The sequence below is a fragment of the Protopterus annectens genome, chromosome 7.part0 (assembly GCF_019279795.1).
Source record: "Protopterus annectens isolate FY-2018-M chromosome 7.part0, PAN1.0, whole genome shotgun sequence".
Taxonomy (NCBI): domain Eukaryota; kingdom Metazoa; phylum Chordata; order Ceratodontiformes; family Protopteridae; genus Protopterus; species Protopterus annectens.
The window spans coordinates 720,396,439-720,413,272 of NC_056739.1; positions in this window are offsets into that span (position 1 = coordinate 720,396,439).

The window sequence follows — 16,834 nt, forward strand, 5'->3', positions numbered from 1 at the left end:
AAATTTTTTAGCATGGTTTCCTTAATGGGGGGAGGAGGCCGGATGTGGATATCTAGGGTAATTAGCTTATGGTTGGATCGGACCAATGAGGCGTTGACTTCAGGTGTGGAACACCAGTCACTCATACTGGTAATGACTAGATCTAGGATATTGTTGCCCCTGGTGGGGTTGTAGATAAGTTGATCCAGGGCATTGGAGTTTATGAATTCCAGAAAGCGTTGAGCTAAGGAGTTGGTACATGAGTAGTTTTCCCAGTTAATGGTGGGGTAGTTGAAATCGCCCATTATTAGGGTGTTTGGTTGAACCTTAATATTTTCCAGTACATCAGGTAAAGAGGAGTGGGAATCCTGGGGCATGGTGGGTGATCTGTAGCAAGCTACAATTTGGATTGCAGTTTTGCCCAGAGTTAGTTGCACTTGGATAACCTCGGCTGCATTATGCTGAGCAACTAGCCTGGAGGTGTGGATATCCTTAATGAATATGGACACACCAACGCCTTTGGTGTTTCAGTCAAGGTTACATGGCCGAAAAGTGTGGTATGAGTTATAGCCTGGTAGTGCAGGGGTGCTCTCTTGAGCCTTGAACCAGGTCTCATTCATTGCACAGATATCGATGTTCTCCATTTTAAGGAGTGCCTCAAGTGAGTGCATTTTGAGATTTATACTTCTAGCATTGAGTAGCATCACCCTCAGTTTTTGCTTGCCTGTTCCTGTTACGGTGGTGAATTTGTCATTAGAACCTTGCCTAAAAAAGGCACTATAAGGACGGCAAGAACCTTAGCCAGTATCCGGAATCCCAGGAGTGACAGGTGCAGGCCATCTCTGGCAAAGCATTGTGGTCAACCATGTCATCCCAGGCAGACAGATACTGGATCCTTTTAGAATGGCACCAGAAGCTTAGCCAATTTTTTGAAGTCAATCATTTTGTCCTTGTACTGCGCCATCATTCTGGGTGATGGCAGAATGATACTCAGGGCTAGGGTGATACCTGCCTGGGCTACAAGATCAGAGAGCACTTCCATGTCTCTTTTCATGTAGTCCAGGGAGGTATGTCTGAAGTCATTCACACCAACATGGACAATGACAGAGCCATATTTGTACTTGTTGTGGAGTGACCTGAGTGCGTGGCCTATGTGGTGAATCCTGGCACCCGACAGTCAGCTGACGGTAACCTTCTCCTTGTTTAGCCTGGTGAGTGGGACATCAGTGTGCCTGACTATAGAGTCGCCTATGACTAGTGTGTTGGGTACGCTGTTTTGCTTTATTGGCTGTGGTTGAGTGGCACACTGAGTCTGCGGGCTATGTGTCATTTGGATTGTGTTGGGGGGTGGAGGTTGCTTGCATTTCTGCTTTGGAGGTCTCTGTTGCTTGAGCAGATTATTATTGAGACCACTCCCTATACATGGTTAAGCACAGGTAGTGTCATGTTTGGCATCCCTTTTACTGTATGTGCGAGTCAGAGAGAGGTGTATGTGCTATGTGTTGCCTCTTTGCCAAAGCCTGGGCATACTGGGCATGCCTCCTTCTGCCTACAGGGGCAGGCTCAGGTTGTTCCTCCTCTGAGTCACTCTGTGCCTGTGCTGGCCTTGACAATGGTGGGTGGCTGTGTGGCCCTGCCCCATGCTGTTCCTGCTGCAGCTGTTTCCGCAGGATCATATTGTGTAGCATGGCACAAACAATGGCAATTTGGGTATATGTAGCTGGGGAGTACTGCAAGGCTCCAACAGATATGTCCAGGCACCAGAACTGTGACTTGAGCATCCCAAACACACGCGATATTATGAGTCTGGTTTGTGCTTGTGCCTCATTATGGAGTTCTTGTTCAGGTGTGTGTGTGCATTTCTGATGGGTGTCATCAGCCACAGCTCCAGTGTGTAACCAGCATCCCCCACTAGGTGGCCATATGGGATATCCCCATTGGCAAATTTCTGGTACAGCTGCATCATATGCCAGATGTGGGAGTCGTGATAGCTTCCAGGGCTACCAGCACATACACATTCATGATAATGCCCTGGGCATCGCACATGACCTGGCATTTGATGGAGGGGAAGCCCTTGCAGTTTATGTAGAGCCTACCCCGCTCACCAGATGGTGCTTTGATGTGTATATGCATGCAGTCTATAGCACCCACTACCACAGGGTATTCTGCTATTTGGTGGAAGAGATGCATATTGCTGGTCAACGCCTCATGGGTGTTGTGGAAATATATGTACTCACCAGCATGTGCTGACCTGGCATCCAGGAACTGGTGGAGTACCCCGGATCACGGAGCCCAGACTCACAATGCTCGACCAGATACTCAACCAGCTCCTCAAGTCACGTACTGTTACAATAAATCCAAGTCACATGTTTAAATACATCAAATCCATTAACATTTAAAAATATATTGTCAATCAGTGCATAGTTTATATTACAAACTTCTCTTATTAAAAATGTATATATATATATATATATATATATATATATATATATATTAAAAAAATCTATGTGTATATATATTAAGAAAAAATCTATGCGTATGTATATTAAGAAAAATCTTTTCTTTCCTTTCTTTTGTGGAGAAAATGTGTTATAGAAAAATATATTATAAAAAGTATGTTGTATAACACTATTAAATATTAAATGTTAAAAGTTAAAATTTAAATACTAATTAATATTTTTAACATTTTTAACAATATTGTTACAAAATGTTGTCCAAAAATATCGTCAAAAAATTGTCCAAAAATGTTACCAAACTCACAACTATGTTAAAACACTCGGCTATACTATAATCCATATACATCCTGAAATTTCGACATCTGACTCACTTTTAATAAAATTAAATTGAATTGAATTAAAACAAGTATTATGAAATCTAATAAAGTAAAATATGATGAAATAAAATAAAATAAAATAAATATAATGAAATGAAATGAAATATTGCAAATATACTATCTACCTAATACCCATCAAGGCCCATCTCATTGATTCTTTGGTAACCTACTTCATCTCATTAGGTTCTTTAAACGCAGGATACACATAATTGAACATGTTTCGTTCAAACCTCGATATTGGCAAGCATTTAACCTTAGTTGCCAAAGTAATTCACTATTTTCTAATTTTAATGATTAAGGTCCTCCCCTCCCATCACTCCTTAGCTGATGGATGACCCCAAATTTAAATGTATGCCCTGAATGCTCATTCATATGTCTAGCTAATGCGTTTTCCAATTTACTGTTATTTATGCAGTAAATATGTTCATAAATGTTAATGGATTTGATGTATTTAAACATGTGACTTGGATTTATTGTAACAGTACGTGACTTGAGGAGCTGGTTGAGTATCTGGTTGAGCATTGTGAGTCTGGGCTCCGTGTTTCGTGGAGTTTGGTAGTAATTTTTTCTTCTATTGGAGTACCCCGGATGCTGATGCCTGTGAGATCCCCATGATATCCCCAGTTGGCCTGTGGAAGGTACCGGTGGCTAGTATTCTTAAGCCTACACATACCTTGGTATCCACTGGGATGGGTTCCCCTCTGTTGGTTCTGTACGTGAGGTGTGGCCGGCACAGCTCAACAATTTGTTGTAGGAGATCCCTGTCCACCCTATAGTGCTCCACTATCTCCAGCTCATGTAGCCCCTGGTAGGTTACCCTGAGTCTGTACACTCTTCTCCTTCTCCTCACTGTGGGTTGGTCATCAACATTCTCATCCTTACCACCCTCAGCCTCTTCCATATATTGATTTATGAGAGCAAAAGCAGCCCCTATCATTTTGTTGGTTTTGTTAGGTAAAACTTCCCCATTTGTGTACACCGATGGTGTAGAGTTTGTGGGAAAAAAACAGAGGGAAAGGGGTTTGCATAGTTTATAGTAGTGTGCTGTGCTGGGCTGGGCTGCTGCCTGTGTAATTGGCTGATTCTGATACATTTCACCTGCCAGCTATGCTAGTTCTCCTTGATTACCTTCCTACTGGTGTTTTCCCTTCCCATTGTCTTCCTGTTTAAGCCCCGAGGCACGCCGCACAAACCCAGTGCTCAGATGTGAACGGAGCTGCTATTTCCTGGTTATTTATTTATTTATTTTTTTTGTTTAAAACCCGGTGTGCGTCATGCACACCCATTTAGGCAATGTAAATACTGCTAGGCAGCTTCAAACACACCACCTTCCTTAGCTGTGCTTAGCTAAGAGCAAACACGGGCCACAGACCTCCAATAAGCTTACAGCATGCATGACACTCCTCTTCATGATGTCATCTAGCTCTTAGGCTTACACCATGGTATTACAGCACCTACACTGTTGGGTGCAAGCTAGCACTGAGGGGTAATCTGTGATTCAGTATGATTGCCCTCATTTGCATAGGATTGACTGCTAATGCATGGTTAAAAAACTGAAAGCCTTCACCCTTAGCAACCACTATTCCATGGTCTTGTTGTGTTATGCATGCCATTGACTATTATGGCAAAATTATAATTTTGGTTTAAAAGTTTATTTCCAGCTTTTTTTATTATTTTCGGGCCGATCCCGTTTGCACACCACTGCCCTATGCTTAAATGGCCGAAATCGGCCAACAAAAAAAGTTAATTTTTATAATTTTGAAATTAATTTTCATGCCTATGGCCATATATTTGGCCTTTGGCATGCCTAACCCTTCTAATACATGCGTTTGTCCGAGCTGTCATGCCTCCGTTTTGTAGTTTGCAGAAATGTATTCAGCTACTGGCTGAATGCATTTCTGCAGTCTACACTATTTCTGCACGGATGTCTGCCTGCTTCCTGGATCGCTAATTCACCTTATTTGCATGGTTTTCACCAGCAAATGAGGTAATTAGCATACAGGGGCTGTGTCCTTGCAGGAATAGTGCAGGAGTCTCGTGCACGTCCTGGGAGTTTATTCCTGGATCGCACGACTGCCATATGGCCTGCAGCAGCTCTTGCAGTATTCCTGCACACCGTGCAGAGCTTGCTGAATCCACGGGACACTCATTTTATATATATATATATATATATATATATATATATATATATATATATATATATATATACACACACACACACACACACACACACACACACACACACACACACACACACACACACACACATGTACGCAGAACACTAGTTGTACAGAATTGGTATCAGCATATGGCAAAAGAGACTGTTGTCAAACATACTAATAGAAGATGCATGTTAAAGATCACCTTGCATTCTTATTAAAAACAAGAAAACAGGATTCAAGCTGGCATTGTTGTTTAACCCACGGTTTACAACAAAAAACAAAAGATGAGTGCGTTCACTCTTGTCAGAACTTTATCAAATCTAAGTTATACATATAATTAACAAGTAATATATACTTTTCAATTTACCATAAAAAGTCATGCAAATTACAATGAAGTGAATAATCCAAGAGTACTTACACAGATTACATTCAGTGACAGTGGCTGGAACACTGATACATACTTAGTTTGCATTTTTATTGCGATCTATGCTGTATAAGTACAAAACCAGTGTGTATCCAGCTGTTACTCAGTGTGATGGGAATAGTGACAAATAATAATGTAAACATCTAGTCCTGTATTTTTGTTATATTACTGTAGTCAACAATAAAACAGATGGCAGTGGGATTCACTTCTGTGTGAAATACTGTGATGTCTGTATGGAATACTGTGATGCCAGAGGGGAGGAGCATAGTGGTTATCCGAACTCAGAAAAGAATTATGCTGCTAAGGACAGAGGTGTAATTAGAACTTAGAAACTATGTGTGAGTTTAGGAAGTATTTGAAAAAAAGGAATAAAGTAAATTACCCTCTGGGTTGGTACCAAGACAAGCTAAAAGAAAAAAACAAGTGTGAAATTGTGTGTGTGTGTGTAAAAATTCCCAGTCTCAGAGCACATAGGGGAGGGGAAATGGTAAGGGTCAGAGATACAATAGGATAGAGTCAAGACAAATAAAAAAAAATACGCAAACTGTATGTGCAAATACTTAAACACAAACACACGAACATAAACACACACACACACACACACACACACACACACACACACACACGCGCGCGCACACACACACACACACACACACACACACACACACGCGCACACACACACACACATATACACACACACACACACACACACACACACACACACAGGTATACATATATAAACACACCTACAATCACACACATATATGTATGCATACATAAACTTACACGGGCTTTGTTTTAGAACAGTACCCCACAATCATTTTGCTCAGAAATGGGTGTGGCCAAAGTAATTGACATGCTTAGTGACTGTGATGTAGCATGCAAATGATGCATGACTGACATGCCATGCAGAATTGCCTGTGACATCATGAATATTCATTTTCTAATCATTGTTTACCTTTTCCTCAAAGTAGAGTGATCTCAGAGTTAGTATATTTAAGTAGTGGGGGTGTTGGTGAGCACAGTTAATCTGTTATCCTCCTGAAAAACAGATAGAAATGCTTGGTTTCTACAATGATTCTGAAAGGTTGAATAGTTAATTATGCCTCTGTGATATTCTATTTAGAACTTTTACAGTCATATTATTTATGAAATATATTAACTGAAATCCCTTGAATGAAAGGATAACTTACTTGATTTGCAGTTCGTGGTAGCTGACAACCAGTTGTGTTGTTGTTGCCTGTCTTTTGATTGTATTGTTAAGGAGTGGTGAAAATGTGGTATTATTAGTTGACTCTTGTCAGAATTGCGGTTTGTTGGGGAGATGTCCTGCTGGGGACTGTTTGAGTTGATAAATTCATTGTCTTGAATGACACTGACAGCTAACTTATAATTACATAGTTTATTCGTTTGATAGGCACATATACTGCACAGTTTTTTTGGGGGGTGAATTTATGTCATTGCCTAGCAGTCATACATTGCAAGTGTTCGATATAAGAGAGGTACTGTATTTAGCAAATATCATTTCACCCATGCCGATAGAAAATAGATGTATGACTGCCAAATCATACACTAATGCACTGTATGAATATGTACATAAATGTATGGAACTAGCCATACCCAACCAAACCAAGACACTCTCCTCCAATAAAAGGAAGCCAATCTGGTGGTCCCCTGCCATTAATAAACTCTACAACAGAAGGAAGAAACTGTTGCAGAAAAAGGTGAAGTCCCAAGACTGGAAAAATTCCCTTATCAGCCTCAACAAAAAGTTGAGATCCTTCATCAAAACCTTCAAAGCCAGCTATGAAGGCAGAATTGTAGCAGACACTAAAAACAACTACAAAGCCTTCTATAGTTATATCAAGAATCTCCAAGGCAATGCCCAGATTTGCTCTGAGTTACTGCACAATGGTACGTCCTATACTGAGTCAACAGACATTGCCAACATATTGGCCAACAGATTCAGTGCCAACCTTACCCCTCTCTCCCCCCTAAAGGACCAATCTCAATACTACAAGAATGCCAGGCACCCAGCATTACTGCAGCACAGGTCAAAGCTGCATTGTCCAAGGCCAAGAATACAGCTTCCATGTGACCCGACAATATCCCTGGCTGTGTTCTACATGAATTACAAAGTGAACTGGCATCACATCTATATGCCTTGTTCAGTCACAGCCTCACCTCAGGCTTTGTCCCTATAGAATGGCACACTGCTACAGTCATCCCTCTCCATAAAGGAGGAGTGACTACAGACCCTGGGAATTATCGACCCATTAGCCTGACAAGTCTGATATGTAAAGCTATGGAGCGCATCATCATGGACCTGATTAACAAAGATATAGGAAATCTCCAAACTCTAGACCCCATGCAATTTGGTTTTGTGAAAGGTAGATCATGCCTGCTCAACGTAATTGATTTCTTCAAGTCAGTCACCTGAGCTGTGGATGATGGTAAGGCAGTTTACACATCCTACCTCAATCTGACCAAGGCCTTTGATAGCATTCCTCACTCAGGAATTATTGATAAACTCACCAAACTAGGGATTAACCCCTATATCATTAGGTGGGTTGCAAACTGGCTCACAGATAGAACCCACAGTGTGAAAGTAGCGGACTCCAAGTCAGACTGCCAACCAGTCACAAGTGGAGTCCCACAGGGATCGGTCATGGGTCCTCTCCTGTTTGGCATCTACTTCTCAGAAGTCCAAACCAACACGGAGGGACTCTGGCTGACCAAGTTCACAGATGACTGCAAGTTGGGAGCCATTATTAACTCCCTAGGTGATGCAGACATCCTACAGAAAGGCCTCACTGACCAATGACTGGTGTCAAAAACATGGCCTTAAGCTTAATGCCAAAAAATGCCTCGTCATTTCCTTTGGGAAAAACTCATTTCCCACTAATTACCACATCGATGGGAGCCCACTGAACACTGAAGGTGTTATAAGAGATGTGGGGACACAAGTTGACAGCAACCTCCCCTTCGACCACCACATTGCCACTGTGGTCAGAAAGTCCTTCTATGTGGTACGTCTCATTACCAAGGGCTTTGCATTCAGGAAGAAAGAGGTCATCATTTCTCTCTACTCTTCCCTCATTAAACCAATCATAGAGTATAATGACACATTTGGCATGTACCTCACTAGACACCTGAAAAAGCTGGAGAGGCCACAAAAGTACATCACAAAGAGGATCATAGGCCTTAAACACATGTCCTACATGGACAGATTGAAAAAAACTCCAGCTATTCTCTGTTTCATATCGTCTTCTAAGAGGTGATCTCTGCTTGACTTACAAAGTCATGTCTGACCCAGCTCTCTTAAAAATGCCACATCTAAAGAAATCCCAATCCCTCCACAACACATGCTCTAGAGTCCTCAACCTCATTATCACAATCAACAGAACATGCTGGAGGGACAGGTTCATAACCCAAAGACTGCCCATGCTCTAGAATAGACTTCCCACACATGTCAAGCAGAGCACCTCACTGGACCTCTTCAAGAGAAATCTTGATGAGTGGATGGAAAATAGAAAATTCACCCTGTGGATCACCCCAGTGGCTCTACTTGATAGAGGCACTGGGAACTCATGTCGGGTGGCACAATGCCAGGGCACTTCTATGGGCTAGACTTGTACATGCTCCAGGGCCACTAGCCTAGTACACACCTATGAACCTATGACTGTACACTTCACTCAGGTTAATATTTTATTTTACGTTTGTGTACTCGGGTAGTACACTGCATTAAGTGCAGGTACTTCACATATTACCATGACTGCACACTTTGCTCAGGTTCTTGGAGCTGTGATATGTTAGCTGTACGGGGCAAACATAGTGATTTTAATAACCACAAAAATAGCACACATTATATTAGCTATGTTTAGTGAGTTGGAAAGACTGCATTATGTGATATGACGTCTCACCTTGTTCCTCCTTAAGAAAATATTTTGGATTTATTATTCACTGAATTTATATATCTGTCTTAATAAATCAAGTAGTAAAAAAATACAACATTCCACTTACTGTTCCCATGGATGTCAGGCCTAACAAAGCCCTCCCTGCAAATTTCACAGCAGCAATCACACAATAAGGGGGGAAGGGTTTGTCAAAATGGTTAAGCTCTTCACCTGACACATACAAGGTTCATGGTTTAATTCTGACCACTGGTTATTGGCTAGGCTTGTAGTAATCTCCAAACAGCCTAGTATAAACTATTAATGACTTATACACAAGTACACTTTTTCCTCTCCAGTAAATGATCTGATCCAAAGATTAAACAAAGTTTCCAGTGGCAGCTCTAAGCAAATAACAAAAAAACTATTTCAATGAAGCAATTTAGTTTAACATACGTCTCCCTGTTATGAAGAATCAACATCATTTTTATACGGGCTGTCCATGAGTTGTACTGTATAATCAGGTAGGGATTTGTCTCTTTTTAATGAATGTTTTGAATGTCAAGTGACAAAGAACCCACACCCCAAACATCAACAAAAAAAAAAAAAAGACCCAGTAAAAACATTCTTTGGCAAGCACCCCTCCTCTGCAACCCCATACTTGCCAGTAATATATACTAAGTATGAGCTCACATTAAAGTGAGGAAATGGCCAATTTCCCAGTCCCCACTGTAGTGTGATAACTGACTGCAGATTTCTCCATTTACTCCTACTGACGGTGTGGTTCTGACCTTGTGCATGTCACTCTGTTCAGATGTACGTGTCAGTCAGTATTTACCTTGCAAAAGAATCCTCTTATCTGCACCTACCACATTCCCTCATGTCAGCATCAACATTTACTAATCCATTAGCAGACTATAACCATGTCTGGTGGCACTGTGGTGGTAAACAGGTGAACTAAGATAATAAAACATTACTCCCCTCCCTTTCCATACATGGCAATCACAATCTTTCCTCACCTGCTGCGTAGGCTAGTTGTATAACTGTATATCAAACATCAGCAACCCTTGTTCAGCCAGTGCCACATTACAGGAAAACATTTTTCTTTTACTTGGACAGACACTTGATTTCTAGGAGCAAGAACGTGTTCATGCTCCCTCTATTCATTCTTTGAAAACAGGGACCATTGTGAAGTCTGCAAGAGTCTGAATCCTCACTAGAACCCAGACTGGCCAAACCTGCTCACCTTCATGGAAAGCACTTCTTATGACTCCAGGGCCACAGTTTGTCAGGAATGCCCTTGGTAACTAACAGTGATGGCTATTGTGAAGAAATCTGCATTCTGATTATAGAGTACAGTACGCAGGGAAGGCACAGGTGTAGCACATTCCTTACTTCAGAAAAAAAACAATCTTCATTTTAATTACAGCCCTTTTTAGTGGCCACAGCCAATTCTGTAGCCACTTTTGATTCACCTCTTTGGTGATCCAGGTTCATATTATCCTCCATGTTTTTGACACTGGATTATACTTAAAATATGCTGTGGGGCAATGGGTCTCCCATAAACCTTGACTTTCATTTTCTTTGCAAATTTCAGGTCAATTGCATAGTTAGGTCTACTGTGCCCCCCCCCCCCCCCAATCTACCATGAAAAGCACAAAAGCACAGGCCACCCATGATGCCACTGCTACTCGTTTCAACTCCATAAAATTCTCAGCAAAAGCGCATCAACTTCCCCTCTTGTAACAGATGAGCATGTTATTAAGAATTCTTTTCCACAAAGAATGCCATTTACATTGTACTTGCCTCAGTTAAAATGCAGCTTCTTTTCCCCTGCTCGCTCACTGAATCTTCTCTACCTCCCAATCAAGACCTTTCAGAAGTTTTAGAAAGGGCAAATGTTTAGCATGCAAAAAAGGGAAAGATCCAGGTCTCACATTTTCTGCAGTAGTCCAATGATCCCTATATTGCCCTGATAATATTTACTTTCATGTCCTCTATTTTGACTCAAAGTAATGCAACATCATGTTCTAGTACTTTCAGGCCCTTTATTTTGGCTTAGAGCAGTCCAACATCATGTTCTAGTACTTTCAGGCCCTTTATTTTGGCTTAGAGCAGTCCAACATCATGTTCTAGTACTTTCAGGCAGAGCAGTCCAAAATTTTGTTCTAGTACTTTCAGCTCCTTTATTTTGGCTTAGAGCTGTCCAACATCTTGTTGTAGTACTGTAGTCTTTCTTCCACATGAGTAGTATTGTCTTGAGATTTGATTACAAAGTGTAAACAATCCAAACTGGATTCTGAGGAAGAGAAGTTTTCTTGTTGTCTAGTTAACCAAGATCAAAGACTTCTGGAATCCTCCGCCACATTACTCAGTGTAATCATCATCTCTTTGAAGTTCTGTCATTAGAGCTGTACTCCTGCTTTGCCTTGTGTTCTGTCACCTTTTCCTCAGCCATAACATTTAAAGGCCACAGACTCTTATACCAACACAACTTTTAATCCATAGGAAAGAGAAGAACCAAAGAATGCAAAAAATCAGCTTTCCATCTTGGGATACATCTCATGCCCCAAACATAGTTTATAATAATAAATGGCAAGAAAATCTCCCTAATGCCTCGCAAGAAAATCTCCCTAATGCCTCACATGAAAATCCGTGAAACCCTCACTCCACAACCTAGACTACAAACACTAAAATCACAAATCCATAAAACATACTTATAACAGTAGTAGTCCTTGTTACTTGGCAAAACACCAACTGATATAACTGATAAAACAACATGACATCTCACACAAGTTAAATTACAGGAATCCCTGTTTAGTTTTTACAGCACTTTGTACTGAATCCACACTTCATACAGAGCTAATAAATGTCAGGTAGTAGAACCATGAGAAAAGAAATTGTCAGCAGAGATGACTCAGCACTTACAAAGAGCTGGATATAAACTACCAGTCATTTGGGTTAGTCACTCATGGACAGGGGAAACATGTAAATGTTCTTCTCATGTCTGTATTATTTGTACTAACAAAATGCAAGGCAAAAACCTCATCACAATGCATTGCTAGGCTTCTAAAGATCCTCATGGGTCAATAGCTTAGTAAGTACCTATGAGCCTACCTTTTTCTTTGCACCAAGGCAATACTAGTTATATTGAGACATAAAATACAAACAAGCGTGACTGCTTTCAGACAAGCTTTTTCAAAAAAAGCAACATCCTGCTGGAATCCTTTTCAACTCAAACTTAGAAATCAGAAAACCCTACATGTATTTCATTCTGAGCTTAAATACCTTTTCTGAAAAGCCAATGCAAATGCTTCAAAGACTACAGGTAACACACAATTATGCAAAGTGAAATTCAAGAATTAAGTTAAGCATTTTTGTGCTTTGTGAACAGTTTAGATGTATGAAATGCTAACTGTAAATATATATACTGTAATCCTGCTTGTCTGGCGACATAGGTATTTTACGTCAGATTTCTATATTAAGATTTCTCATATGTTTTTCTCCTCTTTTGCTTTAAGATCTCCTGTTTTGCTATGAACTACATATACTTATACTTTTATCATCCGCGGTGGTGCAGCGGTAGCATTGTTGCCTCACAGCAAGAGGTTCTCCCATTCAATTCTCGGCTGGAGTGCGAGGAGTGCCTTCTCTGGGGAGTCTGCATGTCCTCCCCGCGGTTGGGTGGGTGTTCGAAAGACGTGTGTAAATGGGCGTGCCTTTATTGAAGGTTGAACGTCGAGCTGGCACCTCAGCATTTGTGAAAATCTACTGCCAATCATTAGCGGACCGGAGTTCCGCTGTGGCGATCCCTAACCGGGAAAAGACAAACAAGAGCATGTACTTATACTTTTCTGTAAATATATTTGTCTTTTTTCTCATTTTTCTGTTAGCTGCTGTCTAATTTGCTTGAATAATAACTACTTATAATACAACTGCTTTTATTTTATTTTTTTTCATTTGGTCTGGGACTGGGACTTGATTCACTTGTTTTTTGTTTTTTTTTTCACATCAAGCAATAACACATTAGGATTATATTTTTTGATTTATTTAGCTTCGCTAAGTTACAATCCCAACATGATTTGACATCTCTTTCTGAAGTCTTTTTACAGTTTCATGGATATTTATCTGCTGTGGGTTGGGGTCAGCACCACTCCCTCAGTGGTATAATGCATCTGCTTCCCCAGTCATATTTGTCAGGTATATATGTGCTCCTCTTTACATGGCCAAAATGGAAAAGGAAAATGGAGAACTCGCAACACAAATGAATTCTGATAATACTCTTAGATAACTTGTACACACACATTCACTCAGCATGCCCCCCTCCAACTCAAATGCACTCATGGGCATATCCATTTACCCCCATAAAACCACCCACCCACACACTTTTGATCCCCTACCTAACCCCCTACTGCAACCACCCAGACACAAAAATACGCACCCACGCCCAGTTTCATCTAATACCATTCATACCCATACAAACTGAAAAGTAAATTGCCACACACACACACACACACACACACACACACACACACAGATGCACACACACACACACACACACACACACACACACACGCACACGCACACACACACACACACACACACACACACACACACACACACACACACACACACACACACCACCACTACTTCTCTGCTGAACTTCACTAAACTTACCTGCAGCATGGTTTCTTCCACTGACTATAATGGGGGAACACAGGGTTTTGGTCATGTTAATTATTAAAGCTAAATACACACATAAAATAGCATTCAAAGAACAAAGGGCCAAAACAAATATAATGTTAAGTGCTTTTCATTTACTTGAATAGCAAACGTCATGAGACAAGCACGTGTGTGTATTTAGTTTGTCTCATTTATTTATACATTAATTATTAACGCTGTCTGTGCTCATTTAAGTAACCAAGCAATAGTCGGAATCACTTGGTAGTGTAAATCCCTTCCCGCAGACATTTCCAGGGTAGAGCACATGGCTAGTTCGCATTTGTCATTCCCCTCAGATACCTAATTTTAATATAGTGCAATTGTCAGGGTAACCCAATGCAGTGATTCTACCAACTGTGTGAAATCAGTGGAGCAGATCTGTCTCTCAATGAGAAAGTGTTACTGCAAGGGATTGGCCACTTGTATTAGGATTTACCACACATGGTAACTGTTTCAACATCCCAGGCTTTAATTGCAATAGCTCGTAGTAGCTTATTTAGCAAAATGTGGTGAATTTTGAAAAAATATTTTGAGCTCTCTCTGCTTACTCTGCTTGGTGTGATGGATTTGCAATGTTCTTAAGACACTCAGTCTTGCTGGCTGGATTCTTGCTAAAATTCAAAGTCTGGTTATATTTGCATTCACAGTCTGTTGCATACAGAAACTTGCAGAATATACACTGATGAGAGAATATACTTTGCAGCATCAACTTTAGAGAGCAGTAACAAATAACTTTTTATAATAAATCAAACGGAACCACGTTACAGCTTAAAAATACTGTTCCAACTTTACTTCTCATATAGTACAGATGATGTGAGAGATATAACATTTACCTTAGGACTTGTGTCCCTATCATACCTCTCACATAGCTGGATTTATACAGCTCTTTATATATACTTTTTAGTCACGCATAAACATATTTTTGAGGAAACACATTGTTCTGTATTCTTATTTTGGAGAATTGCTTATCCTGTAGAAACAATACTAAGCTTCCTTGTTTAACAATGTCTTGTAAGAGACCAGCTTTTCTGACAGTGTGAATATCCTGTAACAGTGTCCTGATGTCCATGTAGAAAAACATATTTTTGAGGAAACACATTGTCTGTATTCTATTTGGATCTGTGTATATGAACATATGTTCTTGTACCAATGCTGATAAGCATATCCTGTTTTTTATGAAGAAAAACATATTTCTGAGAAAACACATTGTCAGAGATCAGCTTTTCTGACAGTGTGAACATCCTGTATTTTATTTGGATCTTTGTATAAAAAACATCTGTTCTTGTGTCATATCCTGTTTTTCCATGCAGAATAACATGTCAGTGTTCTTTAAAAGCAGATTTTGCATTTTTGCTCTTGCATACATCCTGTTTCTGAGTCTGTAAGGGAAAAATGTCCATTCTTTAAAAGCAGATTTTGTATTTTTGCTCTTGCATACATCCTGTTTTGAGTCTGTAAGGGAAGAATGTCCATTCAGCAGATTCCTTTTCCAAGCCATGGTCATTTAGTATGACTGCTGATCACATATTACTTAAACTTTGTTTATGCATTTAAGCAAGCCTTTTCTTTCAGCATATTTACAACATAATTAATTTCAGATTTATATTCATAAAATCTAACAAATTTTGTGTTGACAAAACAAAAAAAAAACTTTCATGGCGTGTTTATGAACATCTTCAAGCTATAAAAATGAAGAATGAAAAATGCTATTATGAACATTCCTTGGTTTGTGACAATCTCAAGAAATTCAAAATTTTTGCTTTCGACTACATAGAATAAGGAAACTAAGCATTATGTAAACAATGTTCTAAGAGCTGAGTGTTGTGCTGGCAACTAACACTTGGAACAAACATCCATCCAGGACTCGATGATACACTTAACCTCAAATGTATTTAAACAAATGACAAACCTACTAAATGGTATCTCCACCCAGTTAGTCAAGTTACTATGCATAGTGTATGTAAAAGGACTTTATTTTCTGCTGAAGTCTTTTAAACAAAGATGGAAGTGCTAAAAATATGTGTTCCCCTAATGGCTCATTGTCAGAAAACCAAGTTTCTTAAGATTAGGACTGGATCAACCTGCAAAATAAATGTTTCATTATAAATATATTCAGGCATTAAGTATATTGTACTTGAGGTGGGGAAAATTGAACATGTCACTGTTTCTGTATGATAGACTGTGGCCAAAATTCAAGCTTTTTAGGTACAACAGTACATAGCTTTTAGAAACTGAGAATAAGACCAACAACCTGAGTGTTTATTTTGGGTCTATATTAGATCACCGAATGCTTAAAAAAGCAAACGGTGATTAATCGACCCTATGTAAATGAAAGCTTGCAATGTCGAACTGTCAAAACAGCGATTTTTTCCAAGGAAAAAAATTGCTGTTCCAACAGAAAAAAAAAAAGAAAACACTTTAAACATTACATTAAGTGGGGGGCTTTGCTTGACTTTGCTGTGCCCCCCACACACCCTCTACTTAAATATACCAACGCTGAGACCACACTACTGTGCCGAAAATGGCAAAGTAACGAAGCGGCCAAGCGAATTCTTTCCCAGGGAAAGAATTCGCTTAAAAGCTGGTTCGATATTTTGCCTTTTCAGTCTTTTAAGTTTGACCAAGACACATTCGAAAGAATGTGTCTTCGGTCTTCTAATAGGAACCATTTATTTTCTGGGTGCCTCCAAGACTGTTTTTGCCAAACGTTATCAACACATTCTGAAAACTTAAGATATTTCTTGTACACTATCCATGTACAGCAGTTGAAAAAAAAAAAAAGAATACCTTTGACTAAAGTAAATTTAAGAGTGACGTAATA